Source organism: Notolepis coatsorum (assembly GCF_963971535.1).
Source record: "Notolepis coatsorum genome assembly, chromosome: 14".
In the NCBI taxonomy this organism is placed as follows: Eukaryota; Metazoa; Chordata; class Actinopteri; order Aulopiformes; family Paralepididae; genus Notolepis; species Notolepis coatsorum.
The window spans coordinates 17,902,919-17,917,652 of record NC_140178.1 but is presented as its reverse complement, the minus strand read 5'-3'; positions in this window follow the sequence as shown (position 1 = coordinate 17,917,652).

Below are 14,734 nucleotides of genomic sequence, written 5' to 3'. Positions count from 1 at the left end.
GTGTTGATAATATACAATATTATATTAGACTACCTCTTGGTATAGTGTCTCTGGGCAAGGTTTTGGAATAATGTCGCTGACCAGGTCGATGTCCCACATCCAGCCGAATGCGCTCGGGCATCCGGGAGGTTACATCAAACACCATCAATAATTGTTGTGCACTGCTGTGTTTTACGCACCTTTAGTTATTCTGCAGTTACACACACAGTATTATTCTTTTGCGTGATTATAATTTTTCAAGATAAGAGATAGCGAAGCAGATTGGTATGTAGAGAGGGACTCCTTATTCCTAGATTTGCATAATCCCTTCATATCACGGTTTATCCCTTCCTCGCAATTCAACTCGCAATAATATTTGTACTTGAGGCCACGTCTGACTGACCACACGCATATTTGACGTGTAAACAGGTTTGGGGGACAGTGAGACGTCTGCCTATTAGCAAGCCAGCCTTTCTGTCAAACATACTGCCGGATCATATTCACTGTTTGTTAACCATAGGCAAAGTTATTGGCAGAAATGCTGGCTAGTATAATGTTATAGCTTTCTGGGTCATTGTCACTGACATCAGTCAAGTAACAGGTGGTTGGTTGTCAAGCAGTTGCTATGGTAACGCAAAGGGACTATAATCATAACTCATACTATAGTCTACCCATATTACTCTGTATGATGTACAAGTGCTGTATATACCGTATATATACATTTGCATATTTATATTTACTGCATATATATATACTTGTATCCATATCTGTCTGAATATACCTGCATATAATCCTCCTATATACCTACTTATACACCTGCATATAACTCTGTACGACAGTACAATAATGCTGTATATACCGTATCCACATCTGTCAGTACATACCTGTATATAATCCTTTTTACATATCTGTAGATACAGTACTACTATCTATATATGCGCATACCCCTTACCTACTAGTTATACGCTGCTGGCCAGAATGACTTACTACCATAGTATCTTTATACCTGTATCACTGTACATATTAATACTGCAACTCTGTACATACATCTGATTAGCACTATACTCAGTAGTACTAATTAATGTATTTTATACCCAGTTTAATCACTTACTTTTTTGTTACATTTGCACTCTGGTTGGACGCTGTGGGAAACATGTAAATAACTTACTCAGTTGAATGGATCCGGTTAACACGATTTATTAACTCAGAATGATCAATACATACAAAATAGTCAGAGATGTGGCTGAAAGGCTCTCCTCCGGCTACTAGCTAGGACACCAGGAAGTGAGAGAGAGAGGGGCTCCTCTATAGTCAGGAGGGGGAGGGGGGGGACACGCGTTATTTTTAAACCTAGCCGCATTTTTCGGAGACGCTCTCTGATTGGCCACTGACTGACGCTCTCTGATTGGCCACTGACGCGTTTGCCCAATCGCGTGACGAGCTGTGTCTTTGCCCATTTCCGCGTCGAACAGCCTGCAAACTACCTGGCGTTCTATCGCCATGCTCTAAGACAAACTCTAACCTTAACCAACTTCGAAAGAGTGCCTAAGCTTAACCGTCGAAAGAACTTGCCGTCACGCTCTAAGACAAACTCTAACCTTAACCAACTTCGAAAGAGTGCCTAAGCTTAACCAGTGTAGAAACAGGCGTCGGCCAATCAGAGAGCGTCTCCGAGAAATGCGGCTTGTTTGTGTAATCACGCGAGAGGGGCTCCTTTATAGTCAGGAGGGGGAGGGGGGGAGACAGGGACGCCTGAATTCTTTCCCCAATACATTTCCAGTTCCGCGTTCGCCTTCTGCGCTCTGATTGGCCACTGACGTTTCTGGTCGCGCCAATTGTGTGACGGCAAGTTCTTTCGCCGGTTAAGCTTAGGCGACTCTTTCGAAGTTGGTTAAGGTTAGAGTTGGTCTTAGAGCAGGGCGATAGAACGCCAGCCCTGATTCCAAACTCTAACCTTAACCAACTTCGAAAGAGTCGCCTAAGCTTAAGCAGTGATAAACTATGTAGTTTGCTGCGCACATGTCACATGACCAGAAACGTCAGTGGCCAATCAGATCGCACCAGAAACAGTCCGTGGCCAATCAGATCGCAGAACGCGAACGCGGAACTGGAAATGTATTGGGGAAAGAATAGACGCGGGGGGGACACCATAAACTGTAGATTTGGGGGAAGGGAGGGGGTAAACATTTGGGGGGAAGGGTGAAAGACCTCAACTGAGGGAGAGGACAGTATATTATTCCTCCACAATGCCAACATTATTTTCATTGTACTTCACCTGTGCTGTATAATGACAATACATTTGAATCTAATCTAATCAAATCTAATATAATCTCTAAGGAAAGTCAGGAGTGAGCAGCAAAGCATAAATTACATATTTCTCTCGTAATATTTCCAATGTGAATAAATGGCACCTATTGTTTGTCTTTGCCAAGTGGCCCTGGTGTAAGTGGGACAATCAACTTGTAGTTGTGTGTCAACGGCGTTAAGGCACTGCGCCGCACGCCGGGTGGTTCCTCGCCTCCCCCTCGTCCTTAAATCCCTTTGACACACACCTCCTCGTTGAACATCCCTTACTTAAATGGCAGCTAGGCTTCCTTTTCGGCTAATATTGGATGAAATCCTGCAGTGCCAACAGACTGAACACACAGCGTTTGCTCATCGCTGTACGATAGCAGACGTGTGACCTGTGTGCTCCGTGACTGAGTTCTCATTCATTCAGGACCACTTAATGGATACAAAGCAAATGTATGAACAGTCCGCGATCGATCCCCATGGTAAATGGACTGCATTTATATAGGCCAACCATGCAAGGTGCCGACCTTCTCATCGGGAGCAGTTAGGGGTTAAGTGTCTTTTGCTCAAGGACACTTCGAGACGCTGCTGGGTGAGGGGGGGGGGGGGATTGAATGGGGAACCTTCCGATTACCAGACGACCGCTCTGACCTCCTGAGCCCCTTTCTTCGCCCTTGAATTCAGAGGTGCAGAGGTGAAGGACATTCTCTATGTTTGTGGAGAAGATGCTGTCTTCTTGGAGTGAAGAGTGTCATTCAGTCCTTCCAGTCCTTCCCAAGCACACACGTGTACACACACACACACACACACACACACACACACACACACACACACACACACACACACACACACACGCACACACACACACACACACACACACACACACACACACACACACACACACACACACACATACACACACACACACACACACACACACACACACACACACACACACACACACACACACACACACACACACACAGCAATGCTATACTACTTTCACTTAGTATTTTACAGTTTTTCTCAATTGCTTAAACACATTTCCTGATAGACTACCTGACTTCCTCAAAACCCTAAACACAAATCTCAAAACTCACACACAAAATTCAAAATCCCACACTTTTCTTGCAAAAGCACACTTTCCCCTCAAAACAGTGTTAACTCTTCACTAAATGGTATTTTCTTTTCAAATAACAAACACATACATCGCGAGTAGACATTCTAAGCACTCATTGAACACTGGTGTGCAAAATGGAAAACACTATGGTATGAATGGAAAACACCATTTACATTTAGTCATTTAGCTGACGCTTTTATCCAAAGCGACTTACAGGTCATCAGGAAGGGCACAACTCTATCAGCTGAGTAACGATGTTGCATGACAGTAAGGTTATATAGGGTTAGATTTAAAAAAAAAAAAAAAAAAAAAAAAAAAAAAATTGTATTTCAGATAATGGTTGAAGAAGTGTGTCTTTAGTTGACGGTGAAAGACTATACGAATGCTTTATCAGTAGAATTATGCCTTTGCATGTTCAGTGTTACACTTTCAAGTTTCAAGTTTTGTTTGACTGTATTTGTCATGTATAAAGTACATTACAGTGAAATGCTTGGTTGTGTAAAATATGACCATATAATGTTTTTACGTATACTCAAATAGAAAACAACACACAATATTTTACTGTATAATAACAGTGTATTTATTTACCCAAAATGGGATGAAATTAAAGAGATAACAGAAAATAGGCAATAAACAAAACAAAACAACTATAGTCTGCATCCTTGTCCTCTTCCTCCTCCTCCTTCTCCTTCTCCTCCTCCTCCTCCTCCTCCTCCTCCTCCTCCTCCTTCTCCTTGTCCTCTACCTCCTTTTCCTCCTCCTTGCCCTGGTCCTCCTTGGCCTATTCCTCCTCCCCCTCTTACTCATCCTCCTCTTCCCTGTCCTCTTCCTCTTCCTCGCACTCCTCTGCCTTGCTGCTCACCTCTCTCTTCAATGTTGCCACCATCCATTTTCTCCAAACAAACCAGGAGCTCATCTGTGACCTTTCTATAGCTAATGTCTCATTGCAAATTGCACAACACCAAGAAAGGGAATTCAAGAAGAGTGTGCAAGATATAGAGAATTGTGTCTATAGTGTTGTGAAAAATGTGTGGTTTGGAATGGGAATCGGAGTCTAAAGCAGAAAATGTGTTTGGAGTTTAGCAGAATTGGTTTAGCAGTTGGTAAATGAGTTTCAGGTTGTGCACGTTGTGTCTGATGTTCCAAATAATGTGTTTAAGCAATTGAGAAAAACTGTAATACATGAGAAACATCATGTCCTGAATATCACACAATAAATAACCTGTTATGTAAGGGATAATGTATAGCTACGAGGTCATTGTCGCAAAATAATTGACCGACACAGAGTTTAGAACACTGAGGCGCCGCGCAGAGGTGTTCTAAACGCAGTGAAGGTCAATTATTTTGCGACAATGACCGAGTATAGCTATACATTATCCCGCTTATTACATGGCTAACTTACTAACAATATACCTAATTCATTTTACACCATCGACAAGACGAGATCAAATGCAGACGCAGTTGTTCTGTGGCTCCTCTGTCATCATCGCCGGCAGCCGGTCTGATTGCACTGATGAGTGCAGCTGTGTGCATATGCTGAGCAGCTTTCGTGACTGCGACCAAAATGCTTGATTGACCCGTATCAGCGGTCATTATTGCGCGTTGCCCATGGCAGCGGTCAGTTATCGAGAAATAATTCACTGCTGTCAGGGGCAACCGAGCGCTATTGACCAATCACAATCAAGCATTTTGCCGAATGTTAAAACGCCATGTAATAAGTAAAATTAATGACAAATTAAAACTAAAATAAAACAAACAGAAGAAACACTCATCACTAGGGCTGCAACGATCCGTCGACGTCATCGGCCATGACATTTAGTCGATTTGCATATTCATGATCGACGCATCATATTGTTACTTGTATGTGCCTTTTGCGTTGGAAATGGCAGACGAAGTGCTCCAATTTTTCACGAGTTGAAGTCAAAGATCTAACACCTTTTGTATGTACACAAAAGTTTGTTCACAAACTTGTTTAAATCTGTGTCAGTGAGCACTTGTCCTTGGCCGAGATAATCCATCCACCTGACAGGTGTGGCATATCAAGATGCTGATTAGACAACATGATTATTGCACAGGTGTGCCTTAGGCTGGTCAAAATAAAAGGCCACTCTAAAATGTGCAGTTTTATCACACAGCACGTTTTGAGGGAACGTGCAATTGGCATGCTGACTGCAGGAATGTCCACCAGAACTGTTGCCCGTGAATTGGAGAAAGGAGAAATCAGTTTAGTTTTTTCCCGAGTTCCAATTCGAGCTGGGCGGTTCCTGACTCATCCGGGTTAAAGATCCAAATCTTTGTACTGATGGGAGCTCTGAAATGATGGGTTTCCTCCGTCCTTCTGCGTTTCTGTTTGTGTTCATGGGGCAATGGTGTTTATGGACCGGTGTTGACTGTTTATGGGGCAGTGGTGTTTATGGAGCAGTGGTGTTTAATGTTTATGGAGCAGTGGTGTTTATGGATCAGTGGTGTTTATGGAGCAGTGGTGTTTATGGGGCAGTGGTGTTTATGGAGCAGTGGTGTTTATGGAGCAGTGGTGTTTATGGAGCAGTGGTGTTTATGGGGCAGTGGTGTTTAATGTTTATGGAGCAGTGGTGTTTATGGAGCAGTGGTGTTTAATGTTTATGGAGCAGTGGTGTTTATGGAGCAGTGGTGTTTAATGTTTATGGAGCAGTGGTGTTTATGGAGCAGTGGTGTTTAATGTTTATGGAGCAGTGGTGTTTATGGAGCAGTGGTGTTTATGGAGCAGTGGTGTTTAATGTTTATGGAGCAGTGGTGTTTATGGAGCAGTGGTGTTTATGGAGCAGTGGTGTTTAATGTTTATGGAGCAGTGGTGTTTATGGAGCAGTGGTGTTTATGGAGCAGTGGTGTTTATGGAGCAGTGGTGTTTATGGGGCAGTGGTGTTTATGGAGCAGTGGTGTTTATGGGACAGTGGTGTTTATGGAGCAGTGGTGTTTATGGATCAGTGGTGTTTATGGATCAGTGGTGTTTATGGGGCAGTGGTGTTTATGGATCAGTGGTGTTTATGGGGCAGTGGTGTTTATGGGGCAGTGGTGTTTATGGGGCAGTGGTGTTTATGGAGCAGTGGTGTTTATGGCAGTGGTGTTTATGGGGCAGTGGTGTTTATGGGGCAGTGGTGTTTATGGGGCAGTGGTGTTTATGGGGCAGTGGTGTTTATGGAGCAGTGGTGTTTATGGCAGTGGTGTTTATGGCAGTGGTGTTTATGGGGCAGTGGTGTTTATGGGGCAGTGGTGTTTATGGAGCAGTGGTGTTTATGGCAGTGGTGTTTATGGAGCAGTGGTGTTTATGGCAGTGGTGTTTATGGGGCAGTGGTGTTTATGGGGCAGTGGTGTTTATGGAGCAGTGGTGTTTATGGCAGTGGTGTTTATGGAGCAGTGGTGTTTATGGCAGTGGTGTTTATGGGGCAGTGGTGTTTATGGAGCAGTGGTGTTTATGGGGCAGTGGTGTTTATGGGGCAGTGGTGTTTATGGATCAGTGGTGTTTATGGAGCAGTGGTGTTTATGGAGCAGTGGTGTTTATGGATCAGTGGTGTTTATGGGGCAGTGGTGTTTATGGAGCAGTGGTGTTTATGGGGCAGTGCATTGATCACTCGCTGTCAGAGGCTTCTATCATCCACTCCCCTTCCCCGCTAATGTGTTTAGGATACCTTTCAATATGACGCACCCTCCGTTCGAGTGGATAGGTTGAGGGTGGAGTGGGCGGAATGAGTTGAAGCTCTGAAGTCTGTTCTCTGGAAGAAGAAAAAAAGGAAGGCTTTTTCCCAATTGGCTCCCTACTTACCACTTTACCACACAAGTGTCGCTACAAATTAAATCACACTCGCTGCTGGTGGAGGGCCCTTAAGGGGAATGATATAAATACACTGGTAAGCCAAGGGACACCCTCTCACAACCACCCCCCCCCCCCCCCCATCCCCCCAGAAGCAGGGAGCAGACGTCACCATGGCTACCGATTGTCAACCGCCAACAACGGTCTCATTACAAAACTTAAATAAAGTACTTTTATCTCGACCACAGGGGGAAAAAAGGGATATAGGGATGCACCGAATGGGAAATTCTTGGCCGAAACCGATACCGAAAATAGGAAACAGTTGGCCGAAAACCGAATGCCGAAAGGCCGAAAATGTTTAATATAAATATATATATAATGTTTTTTTTTTTTTTTTTTTTAGCTACCTGATTATGGCAAAAGACATGATTATGGCAAAACTTAACTTAAATAATATTAATAATCACTATTAGGGGCCCATAAAACATTTATTCAGCACTTTTGAATGCATACATTAATTCCAGACTGACTGCTGAAAGATTGTACAATTTAAACATTTTCTCTTTGCATACAACAAAATGTGCATTAAAGTCAAGTGCATTTTTTTTTCTCTGTAGGATAACTACAACAAAGTGCATTCAGAACAAAGCCAAGGTGCTTTAAAACTGCATAACGATCTGCATAAAGACACACACACATGACTGTTGTATTTACTACATCTCCCATGACTCTTAGCGGGGGATGACGTAGCTTACGAGAGACGGGTCAAAGAGGAATGGAAGCGTTAGCTAGCTTAACGCTAACGTTAGTTCAAAAGGTTTTAACCGCGACGGGCATATAGTAATGGCGAGGATATTTATAAAGCATGTTAAAGACGCATTTATTGGATGCGTTGCTCGCAGAGTTTATAGAAACAGCGCGACTCCCAAGAGGATCGTTATCACAGGCTGCAGAACACAGGAAGAGCTGCCAAGCTGCTCACGTTACGCGTTGCACGTTTTTATTATGTCATCACAACAACACTTTAGGTTATGAACGTTACGTAACCCTGTTCTTTGACATTCGGTGATATATTTTTGGTGAAAACCCTTTCGGCCGAAAGCCGAAAGAGCCTTTTTAACCATTTTCGGCAGATAATTTTCGGTGGCAGAATTTTTGGTGCATCTCTAGTACATTATGTATGTTACGTTATATATAGCCATAATATATTTGCATATTGTATACGTAATCTATTAACTTTCCCTGAAAGTCCAAAAACAACAGGAACAACTCCTAACATTGCTTGTGGTGGGGGGTGAGTGCACTCACCACTAGACCAAGCCAACCACCCTGATACAAACACAGTTAGTTTGGGTTGTTAGGGTTAGTTCGAAACTGGCCACCATTCGAAACTGGCCACCGTAAATGCCCAAAACCCCCACCACCTCCTAATAGACAGTCTCCTCCCCACCGCATGTATATATTCCCTCCCCGCCGTATGTATATTTCCCTCCCACCCACCCACCCCCTCCTAATGTACAGTCTCCTCCCCATCATATGTATATACTCTGTCAGGATCTAGGGGTAACGGTACTGTATATTTGAATACCGCTTATGTCACAAATGTATCAGTACTAAATACCTACATGTCCCTATGCCATAAATGTCATGTATGTTGTGTATGTCATAAATGTCTATATGAATTGAAAATGGGGGACCCTGATGGAAACAAGACAAACGTCTTTCTCAGGTCTGCATCCCCTTAACAATTGTATGTATTGAGCCGTACTGTATTGTACCCATTCTGCAATCTGTTAAATAAAGTTTTCATTCATTCATTCATTCAGTTGTGTAGCGTTGTGACATATGGTGATAGTCACTTGCTGATCCTCTCATCACGCTTGATTAGATTCCATGAGCAACATCAGAGCCGGGATCTGGCTGTCCTTGTATCTCTGCGTAGAATACATTTTTCAAATACCCATGTGTGTATATCAGAGACTTTCAAAGATTTTTTTTTTAATGGTACTACATATCCTATTCAGATCTAATTGTATTGCCTATATTTATGTCTGTCTAAGGGAACATATTACATACCTGTACCTCCCCTCCCCCCTCCTCCATGCTGCTACAGTATGATGCCCACATTTTCCAGAGGGCCCAAGGAATATCTTATATATTACCTAGATATATATTATATTAAACTGCTTATTTTTGTCTATACTATAATTGTATTGCCTATATTTATGTCTTTCTACTCTTACCCTGCCCATACTTGTACCCCCCCCCTCCCCCATGCTGCTATGATGCCTGAGTTTCTCCAAGGGGATCAATAAATCAATAAGGATTATATTTCCTAGATTCAGCATGCACTTTGTTACAACAACAACAACAACAACAACAACAACAACAACAACAACAACAACAACAACAACAACAACAACAACACATTAGCTTAACACTTTCTGCGCCAGACCCGAGATTTCTCGGGTTATCTCGCCAGCGGTTGAGTGCCAAAACCTGAGATTTCTCTGGTTTTCATCGTTTTTTCTTTTATTCGATTTTTTTTATTCTATGCAGTGTCATGGACCTCTGTGTTACCATAGGAAATCATTCTGAGATCCCGAGAGTGCAATACCGGCCACATCCTGCTAGGTGGCAGTATCGCCCACCCTTTGAAACCTTATTTCACACTGTGTGTCACATCTAATTTCATCCGGGCGGAGAATTTAGACCAAGCCAAGTAAATCGATTAATCCGAGGACGTCGAAACTTGTTCAGCACACTTGAGGCATATCTTGTGCCACTTCATGTCAGGGACCCGATCGACATCAATACTGGAAATCGCGATCAGACAATTGGAATATTATTTTTGGAATAACCCTGACCAAAGGTAAGGACTATCTGATGTAAATTCCACCTTGATTCTACAATGATTTCATATCGATCCAGCCGATCAACGTATGTAGTATTCAAAACGAATGCCGTTGCTGGCGATCAAAGCATCAAAAAACGACCCCCCCCCTTTCATGCATTCATGATGAAACATAATACCTATTATATACCTTTGATTTGGAAATAGTAGCGTGTCCAGGCGAGCAACGCAAACACTTCACATATTGCTCCATAACACAGACACAGTTACCAGGAATTTGCCAGGATCACTCTGAAACTATACAATATTCACCACGGTATAACACTCAAACGTATACATGAAAACATTTATTCGTTTTCACATATTGAAGGAGGGATAGTTAACTCATTGGCTGCCACGCTGTTTCCGGGATATGGCTATGCGCTGCAACGCATTAAACCAATGGAGTCCGTCACCTTGTTTGCAGGGCTATAACTATATTATATATTATAGCTATGGATGCAATACTATGGCCCATTTGACATCGAGTATCTATCGTTCAATATGTGAAAAGGAAATAATTTTTCCATCCATACATTCCCTTTTTATACCGTGGTGAATATAAGTATGGTTTTAGAGCAGTCTAGGGTAATTCCTGGGAGGCTAGTAATAGCCAGTGACATGTATTATACTAAATCCATTGGCATTTCGTCCCTACACATGCTACAATAAAAAGTTCAAATGCATATGATCGGTATTATGTTCCATCATGAATGCATGAAAGGGGGGGGGGGTCGTTTCTGATTAATTGATTGTCAATAACAGCATTCGTTAGTACAACAACATACGCTGATCAGGGTGATGGCTATGAAAACAAGGCACAGTCAAGCTGAAATTGACGTTAAATTGCTCTTACCTGTGGCCGGTGGGATTCCAAAAAGAATATTCCAATTATTTGATTGCCATCTGGTAGATCGTATATCCATTTGGCCCACGACATAACCCACCACAGCATAATGAATCGGGGGTCCCGAAAACTATTCAATGCGATCGGGTGAAGCCCTAGGTTCAGGTTAGTAGAGAAGAGCGCCCGGAGCGTTTAGTGTGTGGCACAGCCCAATATACAAGGTTTCAAATGGTGCTCGATACCGCCGCCTGGTAGGATGCGGCCGGTATTGCACTTTAGCGATCTCAGACTCAGCCCCATGATAACACCAGGCTCCCTGGATGGACAATGAATGGACATATCGAATAAAAGAAATAACGAGCAAATAACGAGTATACTCGTTGTTGGCGTTCAACGATTGGCGGCCAATAACGAGTTTAATCGTTGTTGGCAGTGAATGAGTTCATGTCAAATGAGCCATAGTATTGTCTCCATAGCTATAATAATAGAATATAGATATAGCCCTGCAAACACCGCAACGCACAGTGAAAATCCCTATATCTTACAGCGGTGGCCCATTGAGTACAAGGATAACTAAAACGGCTGGCGCTGAAAGTGTTAAACACCTGCACATCCAGAAAAAGGCAGGAAAATCCGGCAGGGTGAGAATGATGAATGACTTATTTAGTGAGTGCACCAGAACTGTGAGGCTAGAGAGACATGTTGAAGTGATAGCAAGACGCATGGTCCATTCCACAAATACTACTTAGACAGAGAGGGGGAGAGAGAGAGGGGGGGGAAGAGAGAGGGGGTGAGGGGAGAGAGGGGGGGGAGAGAGGGGGGGGAGAGAGAGGCGGGAGAGAGAGAGGGAGATGGAGATAGCAAGGGAAAGGGAGAGAGAGAGGAAGAGAGAAAGAGGGAGGGAGAGAGAGAGATAGAGAGAGAGAGAGGGAGGGAGAGAGAGAGATAGAGAGAGAGAGAGGGGGGAGGGAGAGATAGAGCATGGTGTACAGTCAGCACATAATTTTACAATATATAAATAAATAAATAAAAACATCGTGACCCGAGGCCGGCCCGGATCAACTCATTAGCATAAATTCTGTCCCAAACCCACCAGGACTAATCGACTTCCACAGGGCTTTCATTAGATTTGAGAAATATAGGGGCCCCCAAATCAAATCCCGCTTAGGGCCCCCTAAATCTCTTGGGCCAGTCCTGGCGAGAAGATCGGGCAGCGACCGTGACTTTCCTTCCAATATATTAATGCTGATGCCAAGTATAAATATTGGAAACGCTTTAGGTTACAGCTCTCTTTTTCTATAATTGCAGTGTAGCAGATAACAAAAGCTGACACAGCTGTATAGAAAAACTACAACCATAATAACTCTAATAATAGCGCTGGCCACACGTTGTAACGGTCACAAATGTACCTATTTCTGTTAATATTTAGTTGCAGTGCCCTGTTTTGATCACTAAGTGGCTTTCCTTGTTTGTACTTGATGGAGCAACATGTTTAATTTGATTTCATTTGAGCCACCACTTCACTTCCTGTCTACCTGCAGTCTGGCACAACGTTTGCATTACAGAGTTACACCAGGATAGCTTAGCTTAGCAAAGAGCTACTCGGATGTTAACTTGTTAGCATTACAGAGGTACACCAGGATAGCTTAGCTTAGCAAAGAGCTACTCAGACGTTAACTTGTTAGCATTACAGAGTTACACCAGGATAGCTTAGCTTAGCAAAGAGCTACTCAGATGTTAACTTGTTAGCATTAAAGAGTTACACCAGGATAGCTTAGCTTAGCAAAGAGCTACTCAGACGTTAACTTGTTAGCATTAAAGAGTTACACCAGGATAGCTTAGCTTAGCAACGAGCTACTCGGATGTTAACTTGTTAGCATTACAGAGTTACACCAGGATAGCTTAGCTTAGCAAAGAGCTACTCGGACGTTAACTTGTTAGCATTAAAGAGTTACACCAGGATAGCTTAGCTTAGCAAAGAGCTACTCAGACGTTAACTTGTTAGCATTACAGAGTTACACCAGGATAGCTTAGCTTAGCAAAGAGCTACTCAGACGTTAACTTGTTAGCATTACAGAGTTACACCAGGATAGCTTAGCTTAGCAAAGAGCTACTCAGATGTTAACTTGTTAGCATTAAAGAGTTACACCAGGATAGCTTAGCTTAGCAAAGAGCTACTCAGACGTTAACTTGTTAGCATTAAAGAGTTACACCAGGATAGCTTAGCTTAGCAACGAGCTACTCGGATGTTAACTTGTTAGCATTACAGAGTTACACCAGGATAGCTTAGCTTAGCAAAGAGCTACTCGGACGTTAACTTGTTAGAATTAAAGAGTTACACCAGGATAGCTTAGCTTAGCAAAGAGCTACTCAGACGTTAACTTGTTAGCATTAAAGAGTTACACCAGGATAGCTTAGCTTACCAAAGAGCTACTCAGACGTTAACTTGTTAGCATTACAGAGTTACACCAGGATAGCTTAGCTTAGCAAAGAGCTACTCAGACGTTAACTTGTTAGCATTACAGAGTTACACCAGGATAGCTTAGCTTAGCAAAGAGCTACTCAGACGTTAACTTGTTAGCATTAAAGAGTTACACCAGGATAGCTTAGCTTAGCAACGAGCTACTCGGATGTTAACTTGTTAGCATTAAAGAGTTACACCAGGATAGCTTAGCTTAGCAAAGAGCTACTCAGACGTTAACTTGTTAGCATTACAGAGTTACACCAGGATAGCTTAGCTTAGCAAAGAGCTACTCAGACGTTAACTTGTTAGCATTAAAGAGTTACACCAGGATAGCTTAGCTTACCAAAGAGCTACTCAGACGTTAACTTGTTAGCATTACAGAGTTACACCAGGATAGCTTAGCTTAGCAAAGAGCTACTCAGACGTTAACTTGTTAGCATTACAGAGTTACACCAGGATAGCTTAGCTTAGCAAAGAGCTACTCAGACGTTAACTTGTTAGCATTACAGAGTTACACCAGGATAGCTTAGCTTAGCAACGAGCTAATCAGACGTTAACTTGTTAGCATTAAAGAGTTACACCAGGATAGCTTAGCTTAGCAAAGAGCTACTCAGACGTTAACTTGTTAGCATTACAGAGTTACACCAGGATAGCTTAGCTTAGCAAAGAGCTACTCAGACGTTAACTTGTTAGCATTAAAGAGTTACACCAGGATAGCTTAGCTTACCAAAGAGCTACTCAGACGTTAACTTGTTAGCATTACAGAGTTACACCAGGATAGCTTAGCTTAGCAAAGAGCTACTCAGACGTTAACTTGTTAGCATTACAGAGTTACACCAGGATAGCTTAGCTTAGCAAAGAGCTACTCAGACGTTAACTTGTTAGCATTACAGAGTTACACCAGGATAGCTTAGCTTAGCAACGAGCTAATCAGACGTTAACTTGTTAGCATTAAAGAGTTACACCAGGATAGCTTAGCTTAGCAAAGAGCTACTCAGACGTTAACTTAATGATGTTTTCTCAAATTGATATTCTTGAAAATAACACAATGTTGAATTTCAATTTGGTTGTTGAAGCATGGCTTTTTATATATTATACAACGGCATGCAAATTTCTCGATTCTGATTAGCTGAAACAGTCAAGTTACACGTGGGTATTTGTAATAACCCCACGCTCTTGGTCCCAGGACCCGCCCACAACCGAATTACTATCTCTCCGCCGTGCAAGTTTTAAAAAATGCAAGCAAGATGGTGGACAGTCACGGCGAATGTGTTAGTTTCTTAAACAATATTGGATGATGTAATTGATGGGTCATGAGTCATTGTGAAACAAAATAAAAATTGCGCGAATTG